At 45.9% G+C, this 10,247-nt stretch overlaps 1 pseudogene; it reads right to left on the bottom strand.

The window, feature by feature from the left end:
* Positions 1-214: 214 nt before the first annotated feature.
* On the bottom strand, positions 215-9,064 carry LOC149361051 (uncharacterized; annotated as a pseudogene).
* Between the last annotated feature and the right edge of the window lie 1,183 nt (positions 9,065-10,247).

Raw genomic sequence — 10,247 nt, 5'->3', positions numbered from 1 at the left:
CGCTCTACCTTCTCGCCGTTTGAAGCTGAAGGGTCTGCGATACTATAAAGTTCGTCCATCGCCCTCAAGTACTCAAGCAGGATTCGTCCCGATGCTGAGTACGCAGCTCCAACTCGCGCCGCAGACGACGCTCGTAATCTGCGGGCAAGAACTCCTCACGAAACCTCGCTCGGAACTCCTCCATTGTACGTGACCGGTGTCCATTTAGGCGGAATCAGTGGGCAGCCTGATCGGTCAGTGAGTCGGGCACGACACGCGCCAGAATCTCGCCATCGGTAAGCCCTGTTGCCTGCTGGTAGGTCAGCATGCACTCAATGTACTCGTTGGCGCTGACAAGATCATGATAGCCGCCGTAGCTGGTGGGTTCACCCTTAGCCTCGGACTCGCCGCTGGAACGGGTGTTTGCAGGGTGTTCTGCACGATACCCGTGAGGCTCTCTATCAGGCGCAAGACGTTGCGCAACATAGCCTCTTGGGGGTTGGCCTGGCCAGGGAGTTCTGGCTGAGGGGCCGCGTGGGATGAGCAAGATTGCACAGGTCGCGCCATGCTCTCCCTACCTGGCGGCATAGCGCTTGGCGAGAAGTGCCTAGCGTCGCCGCTTGTCTGAGCCAATGTGTCGTGTGAATCACCGCTCTGCTCAAACAATATAAGATTGCAGGGGCTAGCGTCAGCCTCTGGGGATACACCTGGAGTAGTTGTTACTGCCCTGTCAAGATGCTGCTGAGATGCCGTACTGGACAACCACAGCAGGGACTGGAAGTCAATCACGCTCGCCGCCATGGCAAGTCTGTGTGTCGGCAGTCGGTCACACAGGTCAAAGGAAAGGGCGAAGGCAAAATGGGAAGGAAGTAGGTCCGCTCACCTCGCGTGGCTCCTTGCTCACAGCCCGAGGCGGTCAAGTCGCACGCGATGGCCGGGCGATATGGGAAGGGCAGCAGTCTCCGTGGCAGATCTCTGATCCGCGCGTGTGCACGGCTCCAGCCAGAAGACAAGCGAGCCTCGGAAGAAACGCGCCTTCTGCCCGGGCTGTGGAGAGGAGGTCTCTCCGTTCTGAAAAGGGAAAGAGGGAAAGTCCCCGCGGCGGGACGCAAAGGGAAGCGGGGGCGGCTGAGTGCCCTTCCTTGCAAACCTGCCGAACGGCGCGCGCATAACATTGCGTGATAATTACGCGCGGCCGTTACTATGGGGCACTGGTTTTATGTGTATCCCCACAAGTGATAAGGGAAAGGTCTCTACTGACCAACCCAGATATTTCATTTCCTGCACACGCAGTGCAACCAGCCGAAGATCGCCATTATAAAGTGGTGTCTTAAATGAGTAGCATTTTATTTTGTGGTTTCTTGCATTACAAAACGATGTTATTGAGTTGATGCACCTTACCATTGTCGATACTGCATGAATGGCTGGAAAGAAAACTCCCTTGGCTGGTTTGTGCAAAGTAGAAAAATTAGTTGCTTTCGATCTGCAGGGTCTGTTCTGAAAGTAGTAGGACTCATTTTTTTTAACAAAATTTACTCAATAGAACAGTAGAAACGATTAGAAATATTCAAAGTAGCCCCCTTCCGCACCTACACGCTGGTGTATATGAGTTTTCCAGTTTTCGTACGCCTCCAGGAACGCCTGGACCGAAATGCTGTTTAGCTCCGTCGTCACGGCCTATTGAACCGCCTCTACCGATGCGTGATGTTTCCCTTTGAGCGTCGATTTTATTTTCGGGAATAGAAAAAAGTCTGGCAGGGCCAAGTCGGGGCTGTAGGGGGCCTGAGGCAGCGTTGCCGCCTTGTGCTGGGCAAAAAATCTGGGTCTTCATTCACATGATGAAGAAGATCCTGGCAGATCGCTTTCCGGTTGGCTTTTGCTCCTCTGATAACACTCCCGGCACCAACTTCACGCACACTTTCGTCATGCCTAAGTTTTCTGTCACGATCTCAAGAACTTGGGTTTGTGGAATGCTCAAGTCATCAGCAATCATTCTGATACACATCCTACGATCACTGTGCAGTACATTCTTCGCTTGCTGCACATTTTCGTGGGTCTTACTGGTCGAAGCGCACCCGGAGCGGTCGTCGTCTTTCACTGTTTCCTGACCTTCTCGGAATAGCTTGTGTCACTAAAAAAGTACCTGATCTACTCATGGCAGCGTCACCGTAGGCCTCCTTAATCATGTCGTGAGTCTCTTTGTCCGTTTTATCAAGGTTTACACAAAATTTGATCGCGTATCGCTGATCCAGGAAATGCTCTATGATTCTGCGTGACGAGACGCTTCGACCGGCGCTCACAGCACAAGCGACCTCCTCTCTTCAACGGCCGAGAGCCGACTGCCGATTTTCCCCAGCATTCCCAATATCCCCCTTCAACGATCCTGCACGCGCAGATTGCCTCTCGTGCGCCCGTTCGCCCAGCAAAAAACCAGTCCTACTACTTTCAGAACAGACCCTGTACTTAATGCCGATGTCATGTATATGAATATCTGTAAAGGTTACTTCCGTGATATGTCATTAAGCAATCGGAGACTACTAGACATGTCAAGTCGCACCGCATCCATAAGTGTCCGAGATAACGTTCTTGTAGTTTCAAAAATTGTCTTATTTCAACTTTACTGGCCACTACTGTGGAAAAAAAGCACACCTTTAAGATAACATGCCTCCAAATTTCTTTCTTTGCAATTTGTTGTTACAGATGATTCGCATAATGGACAGTTTTGTCCAGGAACCAAAAATTCTGTATTAACGAGGCATGATTGTATACATATCTTTCTGTGATAAATTTGCACTAAACATTTATACTTCTGCACAATACTCATTGTTTCGTACTTTGCATTTTAGGTCATTATCTAAATGTTTACATTTCCTTGCATGACCAAACCACCAGTGCTTTTTGAATTAGTTATGATAACTCTCCACAGAAGGAGCCACATCTGTGAGCAATAATCAATTTTTCATGTTCTCCATTTTAAAATAGCCATCTGCGCTGCTGTGATAACTGCATGCTGCTGCCATATTTGCAATTTTTTGCCAATAATCAAAGTTGCTATCATTATACATTTTAATTTAGTCAACGTTGCCACTTGGAGTCACAGTGATGATTTCAACTCATGCATCTGTATTTCTGGGCAATACAAGGTGTAAAATTGTCATCCCCTTTAACATCTCTGTTACTCTGATAACTGCATGCTGCTGCAATATTTGCAATTATTTGCTAATAATCAAGTTCCTATGTTTATACGTTTTAATTTTCAGTCAACATTGTCACTTCGAGTCACAGTGATGATTTTGAGCTTGAACATCTCTATTTCTGTGCAATAAAAGATGTACTTACAGTTTTCTTATTTTAGTAATCTGGATATAGTGACTGGTGTAGCAGTAACAAACACAAGCAACAGTCTCCTTACAAATTCACTTAATTCTATTAATTATAAGAAACAGGTGGGACAGAAAGCTGCAGCGGCAGCTTGGCTAGTCCGCACCTTTTACTAGGTGACGGCAGTGGATATTTTAGAATTTGACTACTTGACATGACAGTGCAAAAAATGAGAAAAGAAAAGAGTTTGTACAACACAAAAAGGACACACACTGGTGAGCACGTACACTGCATACTGGGGCTTTCATGCAAAATAAAAATAAATACCAGGAAAAAAAAGAATCCTCTTAAAGCTTCATGTGCACAAGCTGTTCAATTATCGATACTCATTCAGGTGCGAGGTACACATTCTTGTATGTTTCCACGAACCTCGCAATGGACTCATGGAAGTAGTGGCGTGCCGGCCGTGCATCAACGTCGCGTGTCGTGCAGCCATGCAGGCTTTCCATATGCAGTGCAATTCCATCAGTTTCACCGAGACGAAAGGTTAAAACTTGGATGGAGGAAAAGGGACTGTACGTTCCCTGGGGTGTTCGTTCCTTTTATGCAGGAAGCCCGAAGCCATCGAGCACGTCTTCTTGGGGTGTTTGGGCGGAGTATTCTTTTGGCACATAGAGCGAAGAACATTGAAAAAAGACCTGCCACTAGATCCCCAAAGAATTTGTTTCCTACCCATAGAAAATCATGTCATCATTGTCAATATCAGTAAATGCAGCTTCACTGCCATCACTACTATCATCTTCAAGGTAGAGAAGGATAATTATGACAAGCATTTCACGATCCCGGGTGTGGCGCAGTTGGTAAAAGTACTCAGCTGGGGATCCAAGGGATGCAGGTTCGATTCCCTCTAGACAAGAATTATGATGTGCGTTGTGTGATGTGCGTCGTGGTGGTGCAGTGGTTAGGGCACTCGACTAATGTGGCCAAGGATGCGGGATCGAATCCCGCCCATGGTGGCCGCTTTTCGATGGAAGCAAAAAGCAAGGCGCCCGTGTGCTGTGTGATGTCAGAGCACGTTAAACAACCCCGGGTGGTCGAAATTTTCGTACCCCTCCGCTAAGGCGTCTCTCATAGCCTGAGTCACTTTGCGGCGTTAAACCCCACAAACCAAACCAAAAATTTGCCGTCATGATGGAACAATAGCGCAGCAAACATGGACAGAGAGAAGACTGAGGCAAGACAATCGCTGACTGCAACTCAAATGTAGTCAATGCTTGTCTTATCTGAGTCTTTCCTCTCTCTCTATGATGCAGGAAGCCATAACACTTATGGCTTCCTGACACCAGGCAGACGCCACACTGCCTTTGCGTTCGACCCTCACTACAAAAAAAAAAAAATTGATGAATTTGTTGCGCACAAGAGCGGAACTTCGTACAGATTCGTGCCCCCGCACGCTGCAGCTCGAAAATCGCTAACCTTGGTTCATTCTTCGAGGAACCTTTGTGGATGTTCCCGAAGGAGTCAGAGCTGTCAGCGTGGCCAGGAGGGCAGTAATGGATGCTGGAAATGCTCTCCAAACAGGAAATTGTGGTTTGCGCATGTGGCTTTCACTACGTTATCAACATATTCAGGCTCCAAGTTGATCCTTTCAGATATGCGCCACCGGGACGCCAGGATCCCGAAGGCTTTTTCACCACACCTTCAGTGAAAAAAAAAACTTTTTCATGCAAATGTAAACCTTTTCACAATAACAACCAAAACCATTCTGTCCCTCAATACGCTTGTTCTAACAATTCGAAAATATCGCAAGCCAGCATGTCTGTAATAACCGGCGATAAAATGAAGCCAAAGCAGCACCAGCTGAATTTCCTATTATGTTCTCACTTGACCAAGGTTAAGAAAAAATGCCACCACACTGCATGAAAAGCCCATTGAAAGGAGTGAAATTGCATCGTTATGCATACCTTGCACGGCTGAAGCGATAGTTGAATACCACTTCTGCAGTATCTGCGCGGCTCCCTGGCTGTGGCCGCATAAAATCTGGGCGCAACTGGAAGGCCTCATCGCCAACGAATACATGAGGGCACACCTTTTCCGACTGTGGCAGCTGGGCTGCACGAGGCAGGTCAAACTTGCCCTCATGTAGCCATTGGCCAATGGGGGAGTCTTTGAAAATGCCCCTATCACTTCGCCTTCCAGGTCCACCCACATTACAAGCCGGAAGATGTGAGTTGTGAGTTGTGAGTTTCATAAAAAAGTTAGTACAGTAGGAGGTCCCAAAGTGAAAACTGTCTGGGGGACCTCCCATCAGGAATACATAAGGAAAGTGCATAAGTTTGGCAGAGGAGCTATAAAAGTATACAATCAAGTTAAAATCTATTAGTGTAATTTGCGGCAATGAATAAGTTATACAATAGTTAGCGGGCATAATTTAACAAAAAAGGCATAAAATAGCAAAACATAAGAGCAATAGAAAGAACACAAAAAGACATCAGATAAAAATGGGCATTGAATAAATGCAGATATAATACACAGGCGGAGAAAGAAAAAAAAAAGAGGTTCCAGAAGATTAACAATATGACCGTTTGCTGTCAGAGTGGGGAACATAAAATAAGATGAAGGCAACCTTAAGCATGGCATGAAGCTGAATGGGTTGATAGGAGATGTTTTTTTAGTAAAGTGTTGAAAGCGGGCTGCGAACGTGCGGATTTGATTGCTAGTGGTAATGAATTCCAGGTTTTGATGGCGGAGAAAAAAGCAGTTTGTTTTCCATAATTTGTGTTCACTTTTGGTAGAAGCATATTATTTTGTTCAGAGAATCTAGTGTTATTGCTATTAGAAAGGAAAGATACGGAAAAACAGGGAAGTTGATTGTTATTATTGCGAGCGCGGTAGATTAGAAGACCTAACCTAAGATTAAGGAGGCATTTCAATGGCAGAATGTTTAGGTCAGAGTAAAGAGGTGAAGCAGTGGCTGTGTATGGGCTGAAAGATAGAATTCGAAGCGCTTGATTTTGAAGATGAGAAATACATGACATATGGCATGAATAGGTATTACCCCATGATGATAGGCAATAATTAAGGTGACTGTTAATGAAAGCATAGTACAGGGATAAGAGAACATGGCGTTGAAAGAAAAGTCTAGTTTTTATTAACACCCTTATTCCAAACGAAATTTTTTTACTGATAGATTTGGTGTGTAGATGAAATTTTAGATGACAGTCAAGCGTGATGCCGAGAAATGTAACGGATTCGGAGGCAGTGATAATATGATGTCCAAGATAAACGGCTGGGCTCGGGATGACATGCTTTTGATGAGAGCGGAATATCATGAAAGTGGTTTTTGTAGGATTAAGTTGTAGTAAGTTATTTTCACACCATAAAACAATATTCTGTAAGTCCATGTTTAATTTGTTTATTAGGCTTGTGAAATTGCTATCCTGAGTGAATAATGTCGTATCATCCGCGTAAAGTATACATCTTGTGTTAATTAAGGACAAAGGTAAGTCATTGATGAAAATGAGAAAAAGAAGCGGACCTAAAATGGAACCTTGTGGCACTCCTAAATTAATGTATTGGCTGTCCTCAAATGCCATGAGAACAATGGAATGGGTGCCCTGCAAACAAGTAGAAATATGAACACTGAAGGCTTGGTGTAGAGGTGTCACTACCACAGGAGTGAAAAGTTGCCATAAGATGACCTTCTTGCGACATCTTCCTCGGGATAAATGAACATTCTCCTGTAAATCTTTTCATCACCCTGAGAAATCGGTCCGACTGGGTGGTTTAGGTGAGCAATTGTCACGCTTTCCTATGCTACGAGCACAGCTCACTGCCCAATATGCTCAAGCACTTTGTATTCATTCCACATGTATATAAATTTTTTTTTCATAGCTTTTAGGGTCCCGCTCTTTCTTGCATTAGTTCTGTGTGACATTGTTTTGCAGACATAAATGATCTTTTCTGCAATGCTCATCAATCTGGGCCTTGACATATAACCTTTAAATGCTACATCACATCTAAATATGTTTGCTTTCACACCTTGTAGTTGAAATAAAGGCTGCCGGCATTCCTGGGTCATTTATTTTCAACATGCTTGCCATCCACTGCTCCCAGGCAGTTGGGGAATTGCCACCGACTCCAGTAGCCTGAAGAAATTTGTAGCCATTCCGTTTGTGTTGGAGGCTGCAATATTAAAGACCAGTGCTTAATCAAAAATGAAATGCATGTATCATAGCCGACGTATGGTCAACGGTAGAGTTGGCATACCTTCATATATATGGAGGTCAGTACCTACCAGAGCACCTTGCACGTCAGGTGTATAGCCTCTCCGGCCGTTGTGATCCCCACCATGAACGCCATTGTGACAGCATTTATCAATATTCCTGATGACAGGTATCTGAAAGCATGAACAGCCACAAGCATTTCAGCAAGTTTCAACAGACATGTACACTCACACTTTTTATCCTGATTGCTGGGCGTCATCCAAGCAGTCTGTGAAGCCACTCACTTTCTTTGTAATGAAATGTATGGCTTCAACATAACCACTTCAGGCAGCAAGCTGCATGATGAGACTGCTATCCTAATTCACAGGCAGCTCGCTGCAATTAAAAACCGCTGTGCAGCAGCTAGACTATATATACAAGATGTTTTTCTTAAGGTCCAAAATTTTTATAAAATGGGAACTTGCTTCGGATTTATTTTAGCCCTCAGGCTATATATATTGAGGGCTTAGGTGAAATCAAGATAACAGGCACAATGCTTTTATTACCTTGCTAATCAAGAAAACGTACAACATGCTCCAAAAACAATTATTGGTAAAAACGCATTTTATAAATCAGATAACTAATTAGAGCACTCTGCCTCTAACCTGGTGTCCACCGTAGTCCTCGATACAACTTCAGGTCTAAAATATTATTTTAAGCATGCCTTCTTTGTATATAAATATTTTGGAAGCATTAAAATAAATAAACTGATATAGCACACTATTGGTCTAACTCAGGGAAAATAAGCCGCAGTGGAAGATCCTAAACAAAGTTCCTGCACAAGATCCGCTCGTCAGGCACTGAATTCTTAAAAGCAGTTCACAGAGTACCTTTTGAAGCCACGTGCTCTTACCGCAGCGTCAGGGCGAGGCGCTCGCCAGACGATATGGGCGCTCTGCACAACCGCTTTTTAGTCAAGCGACTCTTCACTAGCTCGTGGATAAAGTCGAATGCCTCCGGTTACATCCGATAGTACTTTTGAAACAGCGACCGATCTCTGTTCTTCATCACATTCATCTGCAAGGACGTATTGAAGTATTTAGCAATACTTTGATTTGAGCTAGTTGGTTGTAGCATGACATGTTTACGCAAAAGGCGTAGTGGCGCTAAAAATAACTTGTTGGAAGTTGGCGCCAGTCCTGTCCTGTTGTATGTGTTGTCTTCGTTTTTTAGCGCCAGTACGCCTTTTGCGTAAACATGTCATGAAGTATTTAGTTACGCTGCGCTCACCTCTTCGCCAGAAAGAACTTACCGCCGGGAAAAACTCGCTTTCTCCGGCGCCGCTGCCAGACCGGCCGCACCCAGCATTTCCGGTCAAAAGCCTTTTTTCTTTTGATGATCAAAAGCAACCGCAGAGCTGCGAGTTTCCTGTGTGCGTCCATTTTGCGCGGGCAGAAGTACGGCAGCTTCTTCTGTGCTCTCAGTTCTCTCTCTCCCCTGACCCTCGGCATCTGAAGCGTGAGGCTGAAACCCTGTCGAAATACTCCATGGTTCCGCATATGTTGCATCTACTGACGATGCTACTGGCGTTGCGCATTCCACTTTCCTGTGAGTTCACGTGCCCTCTAACGGGTTAACGCCATACACGCTATTGTAGCGAAGCGTGCTTCCGTGCCGGGACGAGAACTGCGCCGCATCGAAGAAGGGGACCAGCAGGCGTCGATAAGATGCATTTATCAACTTGATTTATTAAAGGTAGATGCGAATCACTGGTAAAACTTAGAAACTTAGGCAAAAATACAACAGGCCACATAGTAAAACAGTCAGTCATACCCCTGGGCGTGCAGCATCTTTAGAGCGGAGGTCCCGAGCAGCAGCCGGAAGGCAGCCGTTCCTCTCTCGAGTCCCTTGTTGTTGAGAAACCCGCTCTTAAATACACTTCACCAGCATTCTGGCGACCCTTTTCTCGACCAATCAAAAGGCCATTACCGGAGCCAACCAGAGGAGCTCCGGCAGCATTCTGAGGACCCGTTTTGGGACCAATTAGGTCAATCAGGAAAGCCGCGCGGCACACTCAGCGTCACAAATAAATAAATAATCAACCCGTTACCGGAACCAATCAGAACACATCCTTTCAAGACATGCCGACAGCAAACTCACACACTTTCTCACACTAAAATACGCAAAAACACCCAGTGTACGCCAGCTCGCAACCTTGTGCGAGTAGGGACGGAATGCGCGCGCGTTTGTGTCTGTGTGTGTGTGTGTGTTGCGCGCATACCGGGTGACGACGGACCTAATTGCCCTAACCCATACCGCAGAACGCGGGCCATAGAGCCCCCCGCGGCAAGACGCGGGAAACGGCGCCAGAAAGCGGTCGGGAATCCACAGCAAAACACCGGCTCTGTAACCTGATCCCACCACACCCATCAAAAGGAAGTGGGGGACGCACGCGGGACCGCTCCACAGGGGAGCTCTGTCTTCCTCGCAACAAGAGGGCCGCAACTGTACGAAAATCGATGGCACCAAGAACGCACTCTTCTCGTCGGCTCCCGGCTCTAGCAATTGGCGCGAAAAACTCGGAAACTCGCTATGCGACACTATGTTACCGGAGAACTACTGCCCTTTTTCCTTTAGCAACTGCTCGGATTTGTTAGAAAACAGATAAGAAAAATGGTCACGTAGGCTAGCGGAAACTGCCGCCTCAGTGTACAATTTTCCGAAAGGGCCTTCAATGACTAC

This window comes from Amblyomma mixtum, chromosome 2, assembly GCF_055824585.1.
Source record: "Amblyomma mixtum isolate Tamu chromosome 2, ASM5582458v1, whole genome shotgun sequence".
In the NCBI taxonomy this organism is placed as follows: Eukaryota; Metazoa; Arthropoda; class Arachnida; order Ixodida; family Ixodidae; genus Amblyomma; species Amblyomma mixtum.
The sequence above is the reverse complement of the archived record's forward strand: the minus strand, read 5'-3'. Positions and strand labels throughout refer to the sequence as shown.